Genomic DNA, 23,669 nt, shown 5'->3' on the forward strand with positions numbered 1-23,669 from the left:
TTAGTTGGCTTGCTTTTCACTTTGCAGAGGAAGATTGCTTCTTGCCTGAAATTGATAAGAAGAGGACTTCTAACCCCTGGCAAATTTAGTTGTTCTTCTTGCTATCAAAGATCCTGATCTTTTAGAGGACTTTCTTTTCTTGATTCCAAGGGTAAGAATGCTGAGCACTGGTTGGCATTCCACATAATCACTGAATTTCTCAGGGGACTAATGAAGGTGCATCATTCTTCCCAGATATTCTTTTTAGTTCTATTTCTACTAAAGACCGGTAATAAGTAAAACAAACATACTGCTTATTGGAAAATTGAGCAATTTTTAGAGTGTGTTAGGTGAGATTTTGTGTTTTTACGTATTTTACTAAAAATAATAAAAGCAAACAAGAAAATCCAGATGTTTAAAAAGATTTGGTTCTCCATTTCATTTATTCCTTATCTTTTAGTACACAAAAATAAAAACTCAGCATCTTTACATTGTCTTGGGAAGGAAATAAATATAACTCTCCTTTCCCTTTGATTTAAAGTATATATTCAAGGTATTATCAAATAGCCAATAGGATTTAAAATATTGGTGCCATTTATATGTCCTTCAGGAAGATAAAATACAGGAAGAAGAGATGGCTATCTTATTGTGAAACTCTTATACATACATTAACACAGTGCTGCTGTTTTATTTATCCTGATGTCTTCATATAGTATATGGTTAGGGGCACGGGAAAAATAAACAATGACAAGTGAGCAAAAATTTCATAACATGGAGAAAAATTAAGATTTGGGAGATTAAAAAAAGACACATTGGAAATGACACTTTTATAAGATCAAATTAACACATATTTAACACATATAAAGTAACCTATTTGCAAGCATAGTGCTTAAAGCTTTCAAGGCTTCGTCTTTTTATGGTTTCTTTTCTGACCTCAAGAAATTCACAGATTCTCTGCACAGATATAGCTTTCCAGAGATTTAATCCACTCTATGTAGATATTAATAAAAGATAAGACTATGTCTTCAGGACTTGTTCACGCTGTCTTTAAATTAAATGAAAAAAAAATAGACTTAGCTGTAATGTTGTAGTAGGTTCTTTGATAATTTTGAAAAATAAATTTTTTGAAAGAAAACCTTGTTTATAAACTCTCTACGTTTTCAACCATAAATAGGAATTGCGATATAAAGTGAGGCTCTGAAGGAAGCAAGGCTACTTTGAAATATTCAACAAAGACATGGACTTTGGAAAGCTGACTTCAATTTAAAAAGCGAGACATTCCCACCGTATGTCTAGCATGACTGACCTCCAGAAAACGTTCCATTTTCTTGGGCTTTGGGTACTGCAGGGAACAAGCAAGTGGGTAAGAAGCTGGTGTAGACAAGAGTACAGTGGAAAGTAATGATGAACAGATAAGCTTCTGGCAAGTGTGTTCACCGGAAGTGGGGGATGGCAGAACTGCAAGGTCAGGGAGTGCGCAGAGATTAATCACTCCCCATACATACTTGAACATAAATGCTGCCTATCATCGTTCCCAAAGGAAAATTGTCATTACCTGGGGATCTTGAGACCAATGCAAAGAACTGAGAAGAACAAGCAGGGAAAAGAAACTTATGAGCATCAGTCTGCTCTGGTCATGGCATCGTTACAACTGATTATTATGCTCCCAGGATAAAACATGTCAAGGACCATCATATATTCCGAGTTTACTAGCACAGCTTTCTCTTTTACATATTACAGGTGGAAGTATGCATTACAGAAACAGCAAGCTGGATTCGAGAAAGTGACGCTAATGTTAACCTGAAATTTTATAGGTTTTAGGCAAGTGGTGGGATTTATGTTCTGTGACAAGTTTAAAAAGGAGGAGATTAGCACGATACTCTCAACATCCATTCTTGTTGTTGCAAATGGCAGGATTTAATCTTTTCTTTCTGATGGCTGAGAAGTATTCCATAGTATATACGAGTACGTACCACATCTTTATGTGATCATCTGTCGAAGGATATTTTGGTTGTTTCCATGTCTTGGCCACTGTGAATCATGTATCACAGAAATGTACAGTTGAAGCCTATATAATTTTAATAATCCATATCACCCCAAGAAATTTAATTTTAAAAAAGTCAAGGAGGAAATTGAGTAAACAGCTGCCTGTGACGGTAATGTGAAAACATTAATATGGTGAGTGAAAATCTCAACTTTACATCCTTTTGGCTGCTGACCCACTCATGGGCTGGCTACTCCCGTAGCCATGGTGACCAGAAGCAGGCCCCTTTCTCCATTAGGTCATCCAGAACGGAATTAGAGCCCACCAACTGAAGTGACTGGTTGTTTCTGCTGCTTTCCATTCATCCAATAAATATTTATTGATAGATGATGTCCGGCTCTGTGCTAGAGCAGGATGATTAAGATGTGATCTCTGAGGAATTTCCAGATGAATGTGTTTTATGTGGATAAGATAGGAAAAATATCTACAGTGACAGCTTACCAAGGACAGCACAGCTGTGAGTCCAGATAGAAAAGCCAGCTTGGGAATGAGCTAGAGGCTTCCAGGGATCCTGGTTTGTGTGATGGGAAAGAACCAGCAAGTCGATCAAAGAGCAAAATGATAGCTGAGGGGAAGGAACACAGATGCAAGGAAAAACAGTTAGGCATGTAGGTACAGTGTGAAGTATCGAATTTGGACTTGCACTTGAAATGAGGAGGCGTGTGCCTACCAGCCATTGTTCATCTTCATTGAAATCAGATCTAGAATGAAGAGGTTTAGACTGTTGTAAAAGGCAATTGCAGACAATGAGATGGAACAGTTTTACACCTATGTGAGTGTGGCCATGCAAACTTTCTCTTAGGAGGATTTAAAAAAAATAAACAAGTATGTCTGTTAATAATTTATGTACATCGATCCCTGGGAACTCTTTCCTATGCTATTTTTAGAGAAATTTTCATGTTATTTTATCTCAGCACATATCTATCTTTAATTAGAAGCTACCCAAAAATGTTTCCCAAATATTTAAATTAATCACAGAATTAGACCTCAGAGATTACAAGGGAGGCCTAAAAGAATGACACTTTATATAGGATATGCCTGATGCTACAGAGAGCTGGAACATGAGGAAAGTGTGTTAAATAAGCACAAAGATTTCATCCAACTTCAACAGCATCCAATTTATTTGTTCTGCAGCTTTGCTCCTGACTCCTAGGAACTTAAAAATACATAAGTTGATGTTTTCATTTGAAATAGATAATACGCAAGCTCTTTTCTGAACAATTGCATTGTCCAGATTGCCTCCCTCTCCCCTTCCTCCCTGTCTCTCTTTCTCTTCCTTCTCCCCTCTTACCTCTTTCCTTTCCCATTTCCCCCCTCCCTTCTTCTTACCTATGTAGATGTGCATATGTACGCAAGCATGCATATCTCTATTTCTGTCTCTATCTCTGACTCTCTGAAGTAATTTAGATAGAGGCTAAAGGCAAGGAAATTTTCCTCCCAACATTCATTATTGGAGTAATTTTCCTTTATAGGTAAAAACAATTCTGTCTGGCTTAGTTTTTAAAACTTTAAAAAATATATAAGAAATACATAAATGTTTGTAAATCAATAAATATACAACATAATGAATTTTATTTTTGATGGTTTTTAAATGAAATTTTCTTTTATTTATTTTTATTTTAAAATTCAGTGTTTTATGTAAAAGCTCAGTCTTTAGTTAAACTGATAACGTCATTGAATTGTTTTCTCCCCACCACTTTCCCATGCCCCACCCACACCCACCTCCCACTCTTGATCCTACTCCTCTTCAGCTTTGCTCATGGGTCCTTTGTATGTGTTCCTTGATGACCCTTCCCCTTCTTTCCCCCCTTATCCCTGCCCACCTCCCCTCTGGTTACTGTTAGTTTGCTCTTTATTTCAATGTCTCTGATTCTATTTTGCTTGCTTGTTTATAACACAATGAATTTTAACGGAGTGAACACATCCTAGCGATTACTCAAGGTAAGAAAATATTACCAGCACCCCCAAACTCCACTCTTAGCCTTCTCAGTCGAGAATCCCCCAAGGATAAGCACCGTCCTGACTTCTAACACACCATCAATTACGATAGGCCATAGCTGAACTTTATTTTGTTGGGAATATGCAATATAGATCCTCTCGCGTCTGACTTCTGTTTCTCAACATTATGTTATGAGATCCATCTATTCTGTTGCTTGCAGTTGTGGTTCAGTCGTTTTCCTTGTGGTTTGTTTGTCATTGTATGAATATACCACAGTTTGCTTACCCCGGTCTACTCTTGATGGACATGTGGACTGATTCCATTTGGGGCCTCTAAAATTAATGCTACTCGGAACATTTTTGCATCTTTTGCTTATATACATGAGCAGCGCTCATGTGAATACCAAGAAGTAGAATTGCTGGGTCACAGAATAGCCAGGTACCCACTTTTAGTTGATAATGCCAAGGAGTTTTTTAAAAGTAGGTGAACAAACTTACTTACCTGCCATCACTATATGAAAGTTCTGGATATTTTTGTCAACGCTTAGTATTATCAGTGTTTAATTTTAGCCACCTTGCAGTCTGGCTGTAGAATCTCATTCTGTGTTTTAATTCAATTTTTTTCTAATGACTGTTGAGTTGGAGAACTCTTTATATGTGTTGGTCAGGTGGATGTTATCTTTAGTAACTCTCATCCCTTTTCTTTTCTATTGAGGTGTGCCTATTTTTTTAATTGATATGTAAGGGTTCATTCTTTTTGTTGGATATGAACATTGTGTTTATTATATATCTTGCAAAGATCTAGGGGGATATATTTATTGTAATTTTTTAAAAGATTTTATTTATTTATTTTTAGAGATGGAAGGGAGAGAGAAAGAGAGAGAGGGAAACATCAATGTGCGATTGCTGGGAGCCATGGCCTGCAACCCAGGCATGTACCCTGACTGGGAATCAAACCTGCAATACTTTGGTTAACAGCCCGTGCTCAATCCACTGAGCTATGCCAGCCAGGGCTATTGTAATTTTTAATATATTTTATTGATTATGCTATTACAGTGGTCCCATTTCCCCCCTTCACTCCCCTCCACCCTGTACCCCCCCACCCATATTCCCCCTCTTTAGTTTATGTCCATGGGTCATACATATAAGTTCTTTACCTTCTACATTTCCCATGCTATTCTTACTTTCTCCCTGTCTATTTTCTACCTACCATCTATGCTACCTATTCTCTTTACCTTTTCCCCCTGTCTCCTCCTCCCACTCCCCTGTTGCTAACCCTCTATGTGATCTCCATTTCTGTGTTTCTGTTCCTGTTCTACTTGTTTGCTTAGTTTGTTTTTGTATTAGGTATGGTTGTTAATAATTGTGAGTTTGCTCTCATTTTACTATACATGTTTTTTATCTTCTTTTTCCTAGATAAGTCCCTTTAACATTTCATAAAATAAGGGCTTGGTGATGATGAACTCCTTTATCTTGACCTTATCTGAGAAGCACTTTATCTGCCCTTCCATTCTAAATGAAAGCTTTGCTGGATAGAGCAATCTTGGATGTAGGTCCTTGCCTTTCATGACTTGGAATACTTCTTTCCAGCCCTAGAGAGACATATTTTATAGAAGCCTAAAATTTAAAGCTCAGACACTCTTAAAGAATACTTAGTATAGTTTCCTAGTTTGACAGATGAGTTTACTTACTATTTACTAGTTAGTGGTAAGACCAGAAATAGAACTGAAGTCTCTTAACACTAAAGTAATAACCGTTTCTATTAAACCACATGTTGAGTCTTTAGTTCCTTCTAATGTGGTGACTCAAACTCCTTGTGAATCTGGAGAGGCCAAGAAACTCATGGCAGAGCTATTGTAATAGAAAATAAGAATGATGTATGATTGATCTCACTGATGCTCTGAACAAAGATATCCCCAGCTAACCAGCTGTTGTATAGCATGGCCATGCAAAATTTTGGTTTATAGTTTTCTTTTGGTATCAGGCTTATTTTTGTCTTCTTTAACTTTATTATTACATTCAGCTTCTTCTTATATTTATTCTTGTTACTTCAATCCTCCCATTCCACATTTGGTTCAAATTGAAGAAGGTCCAGTTTTTCTGTAGTAGATTCATAAGAATATTTATTTTCTAATATTTTTCTTTCAGCAGTCAGGAGTAAATTTAGGTCACAAAACATAATTACTAATATACTAATATGTACTATTTATTTCCTTTTTACATTCCAGATGCCCTACTACATACTTTTCATGCATTATTTTACATATTTTGAAAAACACCAAAATATGTTTTATTACCCTCATTTTATTGGTCTATAAATCAAGCTTCAGTGAGTTTAAGCTACTTGTGAGACACATGGACATTGAACCAGATTTATCAGAGTTCAAACATCATACTCTTTGCATGATTTCACTCCACTTGCTTGGGAGCATACATGTTTAGCAATAGAGATGTGAGTTACTACCTGCTTTTAGTACTTCTGCTGTAAGTCTTACTGATGATGTTCATTCTAATAACACTTAATAATTCCATTTTTTTGTCCATTTTCAGAGTGGTAATGAGACCACTCACCTTTATGGCATTGACATTATTCATTTTATTGACAATAGTGAAGCTTTTTTTAAATTATATTTTATTGACTATGCTATTACAATTGTCCCATTTTCTCTCCCCTTTATTCCCCTCTGTCCTGTACCGCCCTCCCACCATCATTCCCCCACCCTTAGTTCATGTCCATGGGCCATACATATAGGTTCTTTGGGTTCTCCATTTCCTGTACTATTCTTAACCTCCACCTGTCTATTTTGTACCTACCATTTATGCTTCTTATTCCCTGTACTTTTTCCCTCATTCTCCCCACTCCCCCTTCCCACTGATAACCCTCCATGTGATCTCCATTTCTGTGATTTCTGGGGAGAAGATGTGTGACAAGGAGGCAGCTGGATGACTGGGTTGGGGAGGCGGCTGCTGACAGAACCAGCCATCTTACATTTGTATGCACATAAATTGGGACGAACAACTGGGGAGTGAGACAGAATGTGCAACCCAGGGTTCCAGCATGGGGAAATAAAGCCTCAAAACCTATGGCTGTAAAAACCTGTGGGGATTGTGGCAGCAGCCTCATAAGAGAGTTCATTGGAGAGACCCACAGAGTCCTAGAATGTACACAAGCTCATCCACTGGGGAATCAGCACCAGAAAGGCCCAATTTGCTTGTGGGTAGCAGAGGAAGTGACTGAAAGCAGGGCAAGAGCTGAGCAAGCAGCATTGTTCCCTCTCTCACCCCTCCCCCACATAGTGTACCACAATTCAGTGACGTGGGTTGCCCCATCCTGGTGAATACCTAAGGCTCCACCCCTTACTACATAATAGGTGCACCAAGACAAAGAAATATGTTCCATATGAAAGAACAGATCAAAACTCCAAAAATAGAACTAAGCCATGAAGAGCTAGCCAACCTATCAGATGTAGAGTTCAAAACACTGGTAATCAGGATGCTCACAGAAATGGTTGAGTATGGTTGCAAAATAGAGGAAGAAGTGAAGGCTATACAAAGTGAAATAAAGATAAATTTATAGGGAACCAGCAGTGAAGGTAAGGAAACCAGGACTTAAATAAATAATTTGAACAGTAAGAAGAAACAAGAATTCAAAAAAATGAGGAGAGGCTTAGGAATCTCTGGGATAACTTTAAACATTCCAACGTCTGGATCATAAGGGTGCCAGAAGGAGAAGAGGAAAAGCAAGAAATTGAAAACCTATTTGAAAAAATAATGAAAGAGAAATTCCCCAATATGGCAAAAGAAATAGACATGAAAGTCCAGGAATCTCAGGGAGTCCCAAAGAAGTTGGACCCAAGGAGGAACACACCAAGACACATCATAATTACATTAGCCAAGATTACAAATAAGGAGAGAATCTTAAAGCAACAAGAGAAAAGCAGAGATTTACCTAAGGAGGAGTTCCCATAAGACTGTCAGCTGATTTCTCAAAAGAAATATTGCAGGCAAGAAGGGGCTGGAAAGAAGTATTTGAAGTCATGAAAGACAGGGACCTACATCCAAGATTGCTCTATGCAGCAAAGCTTTCATTTAGAATGGAAGGGCGGATAAAGTGCTTCCCAGAAAAGGTGAAGTTAAAGAAGTTCATCATCACCAAGCCCTTATTTTATGAAATATTAAAGAGACTTATCTAAGAAATAGCAGATCAAAACTATGAACAGTAAAATGACAACAAACATCGACTGAACCAAAACAAAACAAAAACAAAAACAAACTAATCGAAGAGGTAGAACAGGAACAGAATCACCGAATTGGAGATCACATGGAGGGTTATCAGTGGGGAGGGTGGTGGGGGAAACGGGGAAAAAGGTACAGGGAATAAGAAGCATAATTGGTAGGTACAAAATAGACAGGGGGAGGTTAAGAATAGTATGGGAAATGGAGAAGCCAAAGAACTTATATGTACGACCCATGGACAAGAAGTTAGGGGGGAGGGTAATGCTGGTGGGGGGGTGCAGTACAGAGGGGAATAAAGGGGAGAAAAAAGTAGGATAGCTAAAATAGCATAATCAATGAAATATAATTTTAAAAAACGAAATGATGGCCTGCACCAACCCAGGTGTACTATGTATACAACATGGTTATTGCAAGTATGCCTGAAATTAAAAGCATATATCTAATTCCATTTCCCCACTGAGTTTACATTAGAAAATGAGAACTACTTGGTAAGGAATATGAAGTTAGAATGCAGGAGATATACAGTGCCAGCAATGGGAAAGCAAAGCTGACATGTGATTGGTTTACAGCCTAAATCTCAGGTCCCCATCTGGACTGTCTGCCAAAATGCAGGTTCCCCGCAGCTGCAAGGAGAGTAAGAAAGAATTCAATGGATGTATCCAATGAGATGAGCTGTTTACATCCTGCTTGCTCTAGTACACAGCTTTGTGCTCTTAGGGAGCAATAAAGATGTGAACACATTTAGTTCTTTTATAATCTCCTAAATCATCTCTGTGGAGGGAAAATCTCAAAGATGCATAAATTTATAGAAAATTGGTTCCAAAATTTATCCCTTCTTTAAAGGGAGAGGAAGCCACACGCCAGGAGCTATGCATATTTAATTATTTATTTTGATGCTTTTCGTAGAAATTCTATTCATTCATTATACACAGTCCTTTTCATACATAGGGAAATGTAATGCAGTGTGTTTGAAAAACACCTTGAGGCTTACAGAATGCAGTTGGGTGCACATTACAGTATTAATTTATTAGAGAACGAAGCAATCATTTGTAGGATTATAGTAGCCAAAGCAGACATCTTTTATTATGTTTCAGGAAAATCAAATATTATGACTACATTTACAGAATGTAAATACAATGACACTTGTCGCATAACTCGTAAGTAAACACATGAACCATGGGCCCGACAACCAGTTGGGTGAAAGGAAGGTGGAGGTATAACCGTCATCGCTAGTGAGGATGCATTCAAAAGCTGCAATTGCACGTTAAAGGAGTATGTTACAGATGATCACTGGTTTTTCTTTTCCATTTTTGAGAGAATAATGTCATCCTGACATTTGCTTGTGCCCATATGAATCAAGAAAACAGTTTTGCATTTTTTAATGTAGTGAATGTAGAGAATAAGGGCTGGTGTAAAGTGCGAGTGGGGAATCCAAAAAACCAGAATTCATTTATGAAAAAAATATATATTTATTCTGACACGTTTCAACTTCAGTCACTTTCAAAGTTACTCTCCCTTTGATGCAATACACCAATCCGGATGTTTTTTTTCCCACTGTTCAAAACAGTTTTTGAACTCATGGATTTGGATTTCTTTTCATGCTTCTGTCATTTTGTTTGTTTGTTTCACCTCCTCCACATCAGCAAAATGTTTCCCTGTGAGGACCTTTTTTCGTCAGGGGAGCAAAAAAAAAAAAAAAAAAAGCCCCTGGGGCAAAATCGGGTGAATAGGGAGGGTGGGGCACAGGCGTCATGCTGTTTTGGGTCAAATGGATCCATTTTTATCAAAAGCACATTTTATTTTATTTATTTATTTTGGCACAGAGTCCTTTCATTGGTCTGACCAGCATGACTAGTTGGGAATGTGGGCACAACTGCACTGTCTGTCCTGACTCCTGTTTTCCCCCTCCTGGGAATTCATGACTTAACCCCAGGGGAGAGGAGTGTTTTGGGCAGGGATAGCAGGCAGAGCCAGGAGAAAAAAATACAGGATTGGGATTTGAAAGAGACTCATGGTGATGGAGAAAACATAGGGTAACCAGACCATGCAGAAAAAATGTCCATGGGGTAAAACAGAGGCCATTTGCCCTCACCCCGCCCCTTGCCCTTGCCAGAAATGGGAGGGGTCAGGAGGGAAAGCTTCCCTGGAGGCTTCCTGTTGTGCCCTTCCTGCCACCCGCAGCCCCCAGGATGTTGTCCTTGGTTTCCTTCACACTGTGCTCCAGGTAGAACTTTTTCCGTTCCAGTTCTTTCATTTCTTCTTCGGCTATTTTCTGTTCTGTAACAACTGACTGTGAATTCAATGGAGAGGAATTAAAGGAAATGATTTTATAGTATTATCAACACGTGGTATCTGTCGTGCTATCCCAACATCCTTGGAGTGAAAAATAAACACTCTTCCTTAACACCTTCGTATGAGTTAGTCTCATGTATCAAAGTCAAAATCTTTGTATCTGTAAAATGTGCATGTTTTATTGTTCCGTCTGGCTGTTCAGTCTGTATGTCTGCAAGCTTTACTTTCTGTTGCTCGTCAGTCGTTTTGGCTTGAAGCTCTGTGAGGCCTTCTGCAACTCCACATCCACAAGCGTTGCCATCTTGGCTCACTTTCTGCACCTGCCTTTAAAAAATCAGAAACATTTTTTAAATGTGAAGTGGAACCTGCCCTGGGTTGAGAAGGTTGAGAAAGTTTGTATGCATTGAATCTCATTCTCATACAAGTATAATGTAATTAATAATATATTAGCTAACATTATAATAATTAAGATTATAGAATTTCATTCAAAACACACTATCATCTCAACCAAATTGTTTGAAAGTTTATTTTATTCAACTGAAAGAAATTACAGTGAAATACTTCTAAAAATGCATGAAAAATTACTAATTCCCTATAAGATGACCTTGATGCCTTTCTATTACAGGAAATCACCTTTCCCATATTTGCTTTCACTTCTTACTCTAATTCCACATCCAAGTCACACTGAGGAAGTCACACTCAGAGTTTCTATTTGATTTTGACTTACCTGAAAGTGTCCCAGAGATAAGGTCATTGGGAACCGGTGTTGTGAAAGGTGATATAAAATACCCCATCTGTCTTGTTGCTCAGGTGAGCGAACTCAGTCTCCTAGAGCACAGGTGGCGAACACAAGGCCTGCAGACTGAATCCAGCCCTCCACCTTGTTTTATCTGGCCCAGTACCTTGTTTCTACCTGGTGGCAGTGCTGAGCTCCTGGCCCCTAGTTATGGAGTAGTTACATGTACACAGTCCTAACATTACATTCAGCCCTTTGAAGGCAACCATGAGGCTGATGTTGCCCCTGGTGAAAATGAGGTTGACACCCCTGTCCTAGAGGTACGGAGTGGTATTGAGCCTCAATTGATCACAGTGACAACATGCTCATCAAACGACACTGTACTGGTTTATTCTAGCCTCGGTCTCATTTACCCACTTCTTTACTGTGCCTCCTTGGGTCACCGCTGAAATAAATTATTTGCACTCAAATTCTTTTCTCAGAATCTACTTCTGCGGAAACCAAACTCAAGAGAACATTCTCTTATAAATAGTTTCACCCCTAATTTCTTATACTTTTTATTAGAGAAGTGTATTTGGGGAGATGGTAAAAGCAATTATCAAAAGATACATTGGTTCGGGAATGAAGGAGACTATTGGAAGTGAGACATCAGTTTTACCACATTGTGATTTGGTAGCAGTCATTACCATATTGGGCTTTTCCTTTTCACGTGAAAAATTAAAGCCCCAGATCACAGATGGTCAAAAGAAAAGGCAGAAGTTAATAGGGAGGATAAACCCTGCCATCATGTCACATGTAGTAGCTGACAGCGGTTGGGAAGGAAAGTCACACTCTGAGAACGTGTGCTCTGTCTCCATGCTATCCCTTCACTCTCCACCCTCTCACTCCTGCTGTTGTGGCCATTGCTCCTTACGTCATGGTAAAACAAAACATCGGTGCTGGAAAAGGTATAGCATTTATAAAGGAAATCATTTTAAGATATTATTAGCAAATGTTATCTGTGTCCTTCTTTATTCATGCCTGACTTAGAGAAAAGCTTTCACTGAAATTTTATAAGCAACAAGTAATATGGCTCCTATTATTTCCCTACAGGACTGTTTTCATGTCTCCATGCAATATCATGAGAGGTGCAGGAAAGGATCCTGATGCTGCCACATGCAATCTTGAATGGCTTTTTTAAACTTTATTTTTATTGTTGACACTATTGAAGATGTCCCCATTTCCCCCCCATTTGCCTACCTCTGTTCAGTCCATCCCCTGCTTCCCTTTGGCCATCACCACACATTGTCCGTGTCTATGTGTCTCACACAAATATTCTTTGGCTAATCCCTTCACCTCCTTTCTTCCAGTCCCCCTCTTCCCTCTCCCATCTGACAGCTTTCAGTCTGTTCCATGTATCCATGCCTCTGTTTCTATTTTGTTTGTCAGTTTACTTTATTCATTAGATTCCACGTCTAAATGAGATCATATGGTATTTGATGTGGACACCGGCCTGCAGTGTCCATGGTGTTATGGATGAGATGAAATAAATTCACACAGAGTACCGAGTCCTGTGGAGGAAAAGTAATGGCTCAACTTCTCTCTCAAGGGGAGAGCAAGCCTTGGAGCGCCTCAGCCACCCTCTCAAGAGGAGAGTGCCTCACCCTTGCCTTGAGAGGCTTTATTGGATTCAATTTGCATAGGAATACAGGGTATATACTTAAATCTCATTAATCATTATCAGGCAATAAGGATCAAACAATAGATAACACATAAAGAACTCCCAGGGCCTATTTTGAGTCAGGGTCAGATAATTAAATGGCCATAAAATTTTGGGGAACAAACTCACTTCCTGCTTGGACCCTTATCATTTAACTGAGAGCATTCTAAACAAAGCAGGTTTCACAAGATTGTACATATTCTTTCTTAAGCCTAATTGCTCTAGGGAACCTGCCCTTTCCAGCACAGGGAGGCACTCACCACTGACATTGTTTCAGGCTTAAGTCAGGCAGGGGAAGTAAGGCAACCAGGAGATTAGGAGACTTCTTGCAGACAGAATGAGGACTCAGGCTATGTCAAAGCCAAGGGGCAAGGGTCCATCACCCCTTTTCTGTAGCCCCCCAAGTCCTTCCCTGGGCCTCCCTGTGTTCATGCCTGTCTTAGATTGTCCCTCCCTTGAGGAATCTTACCCGTCATTGGCTAACCAATCAAGCATTGTGGGCCAGGCAGGGTGAAGTAAAAGAGGCAGAGGCAGCGCCCCTGCCAGGGAGATAAGCTTTGTCTCCTTAGTGGCTTATGGTCCGAAGGTCACTCACTCAGCCTTAGCCATGGGGGGGTACAGCTTCTGAAACCAGGCAGGGCAGTTCCCAACAGGTATTTGTCTTTTTATGACTCGTTTATTTGGCTTAGCATAATGATCTCCTGGTCCATTCATGCTGTTGCAAAAAGTATGATTTCCATTTTGTTACAGTCATGTAGTATTCCACTGCATAGATACATACCAAGCTTTTGGATCCACTCCTCTACTGAGAGGCACTTAGGCTGTTTCCAGCTTTTGGAGATTGTATATAGCACTGCAAGGAACATAGGGGTGTGTATATTCTTTCAAATTACTGTTTCAGAAATCTTAGGATATATTTCCTAAATGGGACTGCTGGGTCAAAAGGTAGTTCCATTTTTAATTTATTGAGGTAACTCCATGCTGCTTTTCACAGTGGCTGCACCAGTCTGCATTTCCCACCAACAGTGCACTAGGGTTTTGTTTTAATTATATACAGGCTTTGAACTGATCTCTCACCCATTCATCAAGCTGTAAGTTACTACATGTGCATATGGAAAACTGTGAGATATACATTTTATTATCCTTCTCATTCTAATTATCATTTATAGAGGGCCTATAACTGACCCCGAGCAGTGCTTCCTTTTAGTGGAAATATTACAATGTAATTAGCTGGGGAAATGGAAAGGACAAAGAAACCATTATTAACATTTAAGTCAACTAGTCAGATTTTCATAGAGGGAAAATGTTGACAGTTTTCTTATTATCTGAGTGCAGGTCCCATTTTCTTATAGATATTGTTTTCCCTATGATTCACTTTTGTTCTGTCTACAATGATGTTAGGAAAGATGATGATGATGATAAAAGTGATAATGATGATGATTCCTCATAATTGATAACTATAATAGAATGTACTAAGCACTAAAAAAATTACAGATAAATGTCATAGGAGGTCAGAGCAAGGCCAGGGAGACTCTGAATTTCTGCTTGTGTATGTGTGTGTGTCACAGTGGTTCAACTCAACTCAATGTATGGAATTTTGTCACCTTTATTTATGATTCTATTCATTATTATATTTCTGATTATGGATGTATTGATACTGATTTTTTAATTATATATCTCATCATAAAATAACTCATCAAATGACATAAGCTAGATTAATGTGTTAGGAGTGTTCTGTTGATAACACAAGAATGTTAAGGAGAGAAACATTAGATTTTGGAAGAGAGAAAGGCCATTCTCTAATTCTTGAGGCAATATAATCATTAAGACTGGGGAAGTGAACATGTACATATCTAATTTTAAAAGCTTATAAAACTATTTTTAAAACTTTTACATTTAAAATAATCTAATCAAATATATATAGCATCCGGCAGAAGTAAGGCCTGCCTGAGTGTAGCTGGCAGGGTGATAACATGGGAGTAATAATTTATAGTTTTAATTTGAACATTTCACCTAGAGTGTCATATGGTGTGCTTGAGTGTGATATTGTTATGTTACAGAATCACTTGTTTATGATTTTGTAATAAAAAGGGGCATTATTTGTGCCAGCCCCCTCCCCCCTGCAACACACACACACACACACTTGTTTCAGAAGAACCAGTATGTTCAGAAAACTTTACTTCTCTGGAAATAATTTTCCTTAATTTATCTAATCATATGTATACCAATCAATCTACATATAAACTGTATAAAATCTATATATCTAATATAAACACATAGGTTGAGCCCGATGAAATGGCTGATATTTTACCTTTTTTGACCCCCAAATGGCAACTTGTTACAGTTCTAAGGAATAGTTCTACTCTGAGTGTGCTGGTTCAGTGGGATGAGAAGGTACTGCACTTCACCACTGGAAGGCCAAGATAAGTGAAACATGATGAAAATTTTGGAAAATTGACTAATGATTTTGCAATTCAAAATGTATATGCTCCCTTACTGAAATCTGGAATGGGGAAAAGTTCTCTTCTGTAACAATTGTTATTAATCCTACACTTATATGATGAGAAATGGCCTGGACTGTGAAGAAACAGACAACTGGGCAGTTAACTGTGGATATAATTTTTTTCTATATTTAAATGAATTTACCTAACTTTAAATCAGATAAGCTTGGCTGAAACCAAGCAGACTCCTTTCCTACTGAGACAGTGGACTCTATTAAGTGCTGTGTCTGCCTAGACAACATTGTAATTAATTTTGAAAATGCCACTTAGTATGCTTTTAAACTGACAGACTAATGGAAGGAGGATTGACATAAAATATAATCCTTAATTTGAGGAGGAAAAACAGTTTTAACTGTAATCATCCATTTTTAAGTGTAAGTAAATAGCACTTATATTATTAAATTGTAGATGCAAGTTGTTTGATCATATGGGAACTTGTAAATGGAATTATTAATTTACTGTGCCATATTTAGGGGAAATATTACTGTTCAGGAAACCTGTTACTTTAAAAAGTGCTATTTTCACCCTGGCTGGTGTGGCACAGCGGACTGAGCACCAGCCTGCTAACTACAGGGTTGCCAGTTCGATTCCCAGTCAAGGTACTTGCCTGGGTTGCAGGCCAGGTTCCCAGGTGGGTGCACATGAGAGGCAAGCACACATTGATGTTTCTCTCCCTCTTTCTCTATCCCTTCCCCTCTGTCTAAGAATAAACAAAATAAAGTAAAAAGTGCTATTTTCTAAGATATTAGTATAGAAATAAAATAAAAATAAAATTCATAATTCCTGCTATTAAAATATTACAGCATTTGTGGTGAGAAAGTGTTTTATATATGATAATATACACTTAATGACTAAAACTCAAAGACTTCCTTTGGGCAGCCTTCTTTCAGAGCATGGATTCTGGTAAAGGAGCACAATAACCACTTTAAGAGTGATTAGAACACTTAGTCTTTTCAAATCAGTACCTAGAGTTTTTAATAGTGAGGTTCAACACCACCTGTAAGAAGAAAAACGTCTCAAAATGTATGCATTAATTACTTTGTCCATTATTGCTAGAAGGAGCAAAGAAGCTGGACATTTAACTTTTTAGATAATCTTAAATATTTTCAAAGTTAGACAAAGTTAACATTGTATTTACAATTGTTGCAAAGAAAATAAAATATTTAGGTATAAATCTAACAGACTAGGATGTACATCCTGAACATGATAAAATGTGGGAAGAAATCAGGACATAAATAATTGCAGAGACATACCACATTCATAGATTAGAAGACACAACCTAGAAAAGATGTGTTGATTTTCCCCAAATTGATCTACAGATATAATGCTTGAAAACACATGGGAGAAATCATTCCACTCGATATTAAGACATACTCTACAGGTACATGAATCCACACAGTGTGATTAGTGTGATTTTATTGGTGTAAGAAACACACAGATCAATGGGACTGAATAAAGAACCCAGAAATAGACCAAAACCAATACGCCCAACTGACTTTTGGCAAAGGTGTAAAAGCAAATGCATTGGAGGAAGGATGTCATGTTTAACCAATGGTGCTGGGGCCAGCGGACGTGCAGAGGTAGTAAAGTGAACTTTGACCCACGCCTCACACCCAATTCAAATGTTAACTCCACATGGACCCTGTGAATGATAAAAACATACAACTTCCAGGAAGAATAGGGTAAAATTTTTGAAATAAAAGGCTTGGTGAAGAGTTTGTGGACTTAACACTAAAAGCACAATTCATAAAAGTAAATATTGAGAAATTGGATCTCATTGAAATAAAAAAAAAGTTTTGTGTGTGGAAGAACCTACTAAGAGGATGAAAAATAAAGCCACAGAATAGAAGAACACATCGGCAAACCATGTACCTGAGAAAATATTTTTATCTAGAATATAAAAAGATCTGTCAGAATGCAACAGTAGAAAAGACAAAAAAAAATCCAATTAGGAAATATGTGCAAAGATGTGAATAGACATTTTATTGAAGAAGATATACAGATGGCAAATAAGCACATGGTAATTGTTTCAATGTTGCTGCCATGAAGACATATGGCTTTATATATAACAATGAGATATCAGCACACCTACCTATCAGAATGTCCCAAATTAGAAACAATGGTGGCAATAATGCTGATGAGAATGTGGAAAAACTACATCATGCATGCATTGCTGGTAGGAATATAACATGGTTACAAGCACTCTAGAAAAGAGTGTAGTGTTTTTCTAAAACTATACCTGAACTTACCACATGACCCAGAAATTACACTCTTGGGCATTTTCATTTCAAAGAAATGAAAATTTGTGTTCACATGAAAACCTGTACTAATGTATATAGTAGCTTTATGGGTAATACCCCCAAACTGGGAAAATTAAATGAGTGAACCATTGAACAAGCTGATAGATCCATACCATGGAATCCTGCTCAGAGTAGGAAGAAATGAACTCTTAGCACATGTAACAACTTGGATGGATCTCAAGGGATGTATGGTGAATACAAAAAGTCAGCCTCCAAAGTTCACATAACATATTATTCCACTTATATAATGTTCTTGAAAGGACACAGTTATGACTACGGAGTGTATAGGTATCGCTGCCGGGGTTATGGAGGGTGAGCGATAGGGAGGTGCTGTGGCTGTAAAAGGGTAGCAGAGATTCCTTGCAACAGAAACATTCTGCATCTTAACCGTAGTGTTCATCTTACAGATCTCTACATATGATAACATTGCATAGAAGAAACACATACGCTAACATGCAAATGCACAGAAGTGTATAGATAAAACAGGTGAGATTTGAATAAGGCTCGTGGATTGTCTCAGTGTTAACGTTCCTTGTTGTGATGTACTACGGATGTTGCCACTGCAGGACAAGCGTGAAGAGTATATGGTGTCTCTCTATTTCTTAGAACCTCATGTGAATCTACAGTGATCTCCAGATAAAAAGTTTTCATGAAGACATTAGAAGCAGAGGAGGGAGAGAAGAATGCGGAGATGGAAAATGAGAGAAAGAATTAGAGAGAATATCAGTATATGATATTCAGTTGCCATTTACAATACGGCAATTAAGGGAACTTCTTCCTCAGCTTGGTTCCCCTGTGGAATACCACAGGCTTACGAACAGAAATGACCATTTGTGACAACAGGGGTGGAACTGAAGGGTGTTATACTCAGTGACATAAATCCGAGAAAGACAAATACCATATGATTTCACGTATGTAGAATTTGAAAAACAAAATAAATGAAAAACCAAAGCGGAAGTTGACTCGTAGACACAGAGAGTGGACTGGTGTACACCAGAGGCAGGGGGACATTGGGTGATGGGTATAAAAAGTGAAGGGAGTGAGCACTACAGATAGGTAGTTACAGAACAGCCACGGGGATGTAAAGTACAGCATAGGGAATGTAGCCAATAACCTGTAATAACTATGGATGGTGTCAGGTGGGTACTGGAAGTATCAGGGGGAACATTCTGTGAAGTAGGTGATGGGCCAATGTTCTGTACCCCTGAAACCAATACAAAACAAGTGGAAGGTAAGCTGTAACGGAAAAATTAAAAACAAAATTGAAAACAAAAACAAAGAAATTTAAGACTCTGCTTACTTAGACTTATGAAAGCAATGCTTTTTGCTAAAACTGCTTACAGTCAGTAGACAATGCAGGTGTGAAGTCAAAAGCAAGTCAAGTTTAATTAAAAAATGACAGGACTGTTTTTTATTCATTGGAAAAGGGATAGATATAGATGTCTTCGATATGATTTTAAGCTACTTTTTCCCTTATTATTAATATTTATAGAAGAGACAATTGCTGAAAGTCTAGGCACCCATAAGAAAGCTCTGGAAAAAGCATCACTCTGGCACCATGACCAGGCTTCTAAATGTGAGAAATGTTTTATTTTTCTGAGAATGTGGAGGATGCCAGAGGATGTACCAATGAGGAAAATCATGAATGGAAACTGGATTGCATGTCAGCATAGAATTCATTTGAATCTGTAGAATATGTTGAGGTTTCCATGGAAGCTTACAAGTCTTTCATAGATTTACTTCATTGAAAGTAGCCCAGTTCTTAAATAGCTCAATGGTAGGCTTCTTTTTCCTTGTACCTAAGATTGTGTATGTGCATGACAGTGTGTGTATATGTGTGTGTGTGTGTGTGTTTGAACATGTATGTAGCTTTGCTTTCTGTAGCAACTGAAAGTTGTTTATTTTGTGAGTTAACTATCTCTGTTTGGGTCCCTCCCACTGAATGAACAAGAAATGCCACTGTTAAAATTCACAAAGCAAGCCTAAAATGTCATACATATTTTGAGTGTCGTATCAGCCTGCTTTGCACCCTTAGGTGTGTTATTGTTGCCGTTGATACCATGTTGGCTTCTTTGTCCAAAATAGTTTGTAAAGAGAAAAATGAGCGTGTGTGTGTCTGTGTGTTTTCTCACCATCCTGGAATTACGTACCATTTGGGATTAGTTTCCCATCATCTATGTAGGTCACACAGGATATATTTTACTGGACACTTTCAGCTAATCAGTGACACTGACATCAATGGTGGCTGTTTCATGTCATCTTGTTCTCGCTTCTTTCCTTGTCATCTCTTCCCAAATACTCTGGCCCAGTTATTACTGCTTGTCTTGGAACTGCTGGGAAGTTTCAAGCCATGATAACTTGGAGCATGAAATCACAACTACAGGGAAAGCTGCTAAGTCATCTCTTCCCTGAGAATTAAGCCTTGCCTCTGAAGTCAGGTATGGTTTGTTAAAACTGATGCACTATGTTCTCTTTTTAGAAAGAAAATAAATGTTGAGGTTTAATCTAATTTATATAAATGTAAAAGGTTCCTCTATACTCCTCTAGTATTTGCACCTGAATGACAGACAGACAGACATGTCTCAGGAGAAGCATTTCATCTTTTAAAAAAAAAGATTTTATGGCCCTGGCTGGTGTAGCTCAGTGGATTGAGTGCGGGCTGCGAACCAAAGTGTCGCAGGTTGGATTCCCAGTCAGGGCACATGCCTGGGTAGTGGAGTCAGGTCCATAGTAGGGGGTATGTGAGAGGCAACCACACATTGATGTTTCTCTCCCTCTCTTTCTCCATCCCTTCCCCTCTGTCTAAAAATAAACACATAAAAGATTCTCTCATGAGAGAGAAGAGAAAGGAGGGAGAAAGAGAGGGAGAGAAACATTAATGTGTGGTTGCCTCTCATGTGCCCCCTACTGGGGACCTGGCCCACAATCCAGGCATGTGTCCTGACTGGGAATCGAACCAGTGACTCTTTGGTTCACAGACCCACGCTCAATCCACTGAGCCACACCAGCCAGGGCTGCATTTTATCTTTTTTTAGTTGGAGTTTACATTAACACTTTTTATGCCTTTAAAGATGTTGTTATAGGGGAGAATTCATTTTTCAGGTAGGTATTTTGCAATCTCTGGTGGTTGAGTTTTGTCATTCAGTTCTCTTCTAGAGCCACCAGAAAGGGCAAAGCCCTGGTGATGCCGTGACTTTAACCCAGGGTAGCATTTCTGATCTTCCAAATGATAGGGAAGTAGCTGAGTTCATAATAAATTACATAAGCAACAGGAAAATAGTACCATAGAATAGAATATATACGTGTGTGTACTTGATGTGTGTTTATATGCGTATGTATATATTTGGGTAATTTAAAGCAAACTTTTTAAAATGCTCATCTTACTACCTACACTTCTTACCCTCATGACAACACAAACACACTTAGACACCCAAGTGCACACGTGTGCTCACGGATCTATAACATGCCACATTCAGATCTGTCTTCCTTGAATGACAGCTGACAAATTTGAGAGTAGAATGCATTGGGTTTGATTTGGAATTATAAAACTTATGGTAAAAATCGTGCCAGCAGATGGATATCTAGGCTTTTTTAATTTCATTTATGAACAAATTTGGGTACATGAAGTGACAGTTGCTATTAAAATCTGGATTTCATACCTATTTAAAAGTAAATGGCACCTACAGTCCTTTTGCAGGCTCTACATTTCAGAAATTCAGCTTTGTGTTTGCTGCATTTATTACATATCTTTGCATTTTTCTAATACCCTCTTTGCTTAACCAGAAGACACTGAAGTTTTTAGTTCTGTATGTGACTGAATTAATATCGTTCTTGAGTTGGTAACAAGAATACTCTTGGATTATATATTTCCTTATTCTACTTCCTTGGTAGATTGAGAAGTTTTTAAATCTTTTGCTTAAAATTGCAGTACACCTTAACAAACAGTATTTCTTAACCACAGGGCTTGGTAAAACCTGGATATTACAGACACAGTGTACAATTTGGCCCAGCGGTTGATCTCTGCTCAGATTATTCTGAGGGTAATCACAGAACGTCAACAACATACATAAGTGTATAATTTAGTTTTCTGCACAAATACCATAACAAAAAGGGATGGCAACATTAACCATCTGCAACGAAAAGCAGTGTAGTATTTCATAAAATGGGTCCAGTCAAGGAGTACACTGATGGAAAGCTTATGCAGACAACTTGATAATTCACAAATTCCATACTTGTAAATTCCCTCATGTGTTAAAATGTATTTGTAAGCCAGATATCAATGCTTATGTGAATTTCACTGTCATGCACAGAAATGCACAGAGTAGCAAAGAAACTGAGCTACCTGATGTGAACACTCCCAGCTGAGGTCAAACAATGTGACATCTCTGCCTTCTGTGTCAGTTCTCATTCTGTATACATATCCTTTCTGTGGTGTATTTAAGTTCCATATCTGTCACAGTTTTTGTGGGTGTTGTTTTTTTTTGCAGTTGATTTTACTGTTTAAAATGGCTTCCAAGTGTGGTGGGCTGCCGTCTAATCTTCCTAAGCACAAGAAGAGTGTGATGTGGCTTACAGAGAAAACACATGTGTCAGATAAGCCTTGTTTAGGCATGGATTATAGTGCTTTTGGCTGTGAGTTCAGGGTTAATGAATCCACATGTATTACATAAGGTGTCTGTAAACAGAAACATATATAAAACATGATTATATATTGATCGATTCACAAAAAGATTGTGACTGCAGGCTTGTAGGAACCTAACACTGTATTTCCCCTAGGATAAATGCTTCAGTATTCATTGCTTCAGTGTTCACAGTGACTTTATAAAACACAAACACTGCAAATAACAAGAAATGAATGTATGGTTGTCATTCTCCCTCTCAAGCCACTTGCACAGAGCAGGGTCTACATTTCCAATGGTACTGAAAATCCAGAGCAACATTCAAATTTCCCAGGTTCATTATTTAGCTGCATTTGGGTGTCTAAGAAGTTACTGGAGCTATATGTCAGATAAATCTCCAAGTACATATTATTTATTCTTTTATTCCATTATATAGAAATTGTACGACCAGTACCAGGAATGTCATGAAGCTGAAATGACACAATTCTGTGTTTCTTAAGTGAAACAATACATTTTCCTTTGCTGGGAAAACTTCTTTTCTATCTCATTTTTTTTCACATTTCTCATCTTAAATGGTCTTTCTCCTTGCTGGTTTTTCCCCACTTTTTCTGTTGATTATTTTTGTAGCATCTGTTTTGTATCTCATTTTTATTATTTTTTTCTGTTTTTATTATGCTAGCCACAAAAAAAAATGATAAAAATCCCTAAATTCCAACTGTATATCATTGGGCAAATGACAGATACCTCTGTTTCTGTATTTATCTTTCTATTACTATGGCTTTTGTATGTACATGTCTGAAACTAAGCTATATGCATAGAAGTGGGTGCCCACAAAGTAATGGCATTCATGAATTTCAGAACCTTCTACCTCTTTCCAAAAAAAAAATACTTTGAAGAAACTTTCTGTCCTATTCACAAACTTTTGAACACACATGCATAAAAGATAAGAAATATTTTAACTCAAATGTTCATGTATTGTTTCAATGCAATATTTGATTTAACACTTGGAAATTCAATCCTTCCATTTGCTCCTTCAGTGTGGTAAATTTTTATATCATTAAAATAGTGTTTTTAGAACATCTTGAGATCTTTGAATTAAAATATCCACTAAATTGAAATAATAAACCTAGATTTGTGATGATCTTCACTTATATTTAACTTTATGTGGTTAACCAAATTTGAGGCAGAGAATGAAATTCATTCTTCCAGAATTAGAGCATACTTAAAATGTAAAACTTACATGAATAAGTTCTTAATTTACTGTATCTGCTAAGAAAAATCATAAAATGACTTAATTAAAATGAATAATTTAGGTGATATTTTCT

The 23,669-nt window shown here is 37.8% G+C and overlaps 1 pseudogene; it reads right to left on the bottom strand.

Moving 5' to 3' along the window:
- Positions 1-10,322: 10,322 nt before the first annotated feature.
- LOC123829905 lies at positions 10,323-10,790 on the bottom strand (annotated as a pseudogene).
- Positions 10,791-23,669: the final 12,879 nt, after the last annotated feature.

This window comes from Phyllostomus hastatus, unplaced genomic scaffold, assembly GCF_019186645.2.
Source record: "Phyllostomus hastatus isolate PE091 unplaced genomic scaffold, TTU_PhHast_1.1 phas_scaffold_12, whole genome shotgun sequence".
Lineage (NCBI taxonomy): Eukaryota > Metazoa > Chordata > Mammalia > Chiroptera > Phyllostomidae > Phyllostomus > Phyllostomus hastatus.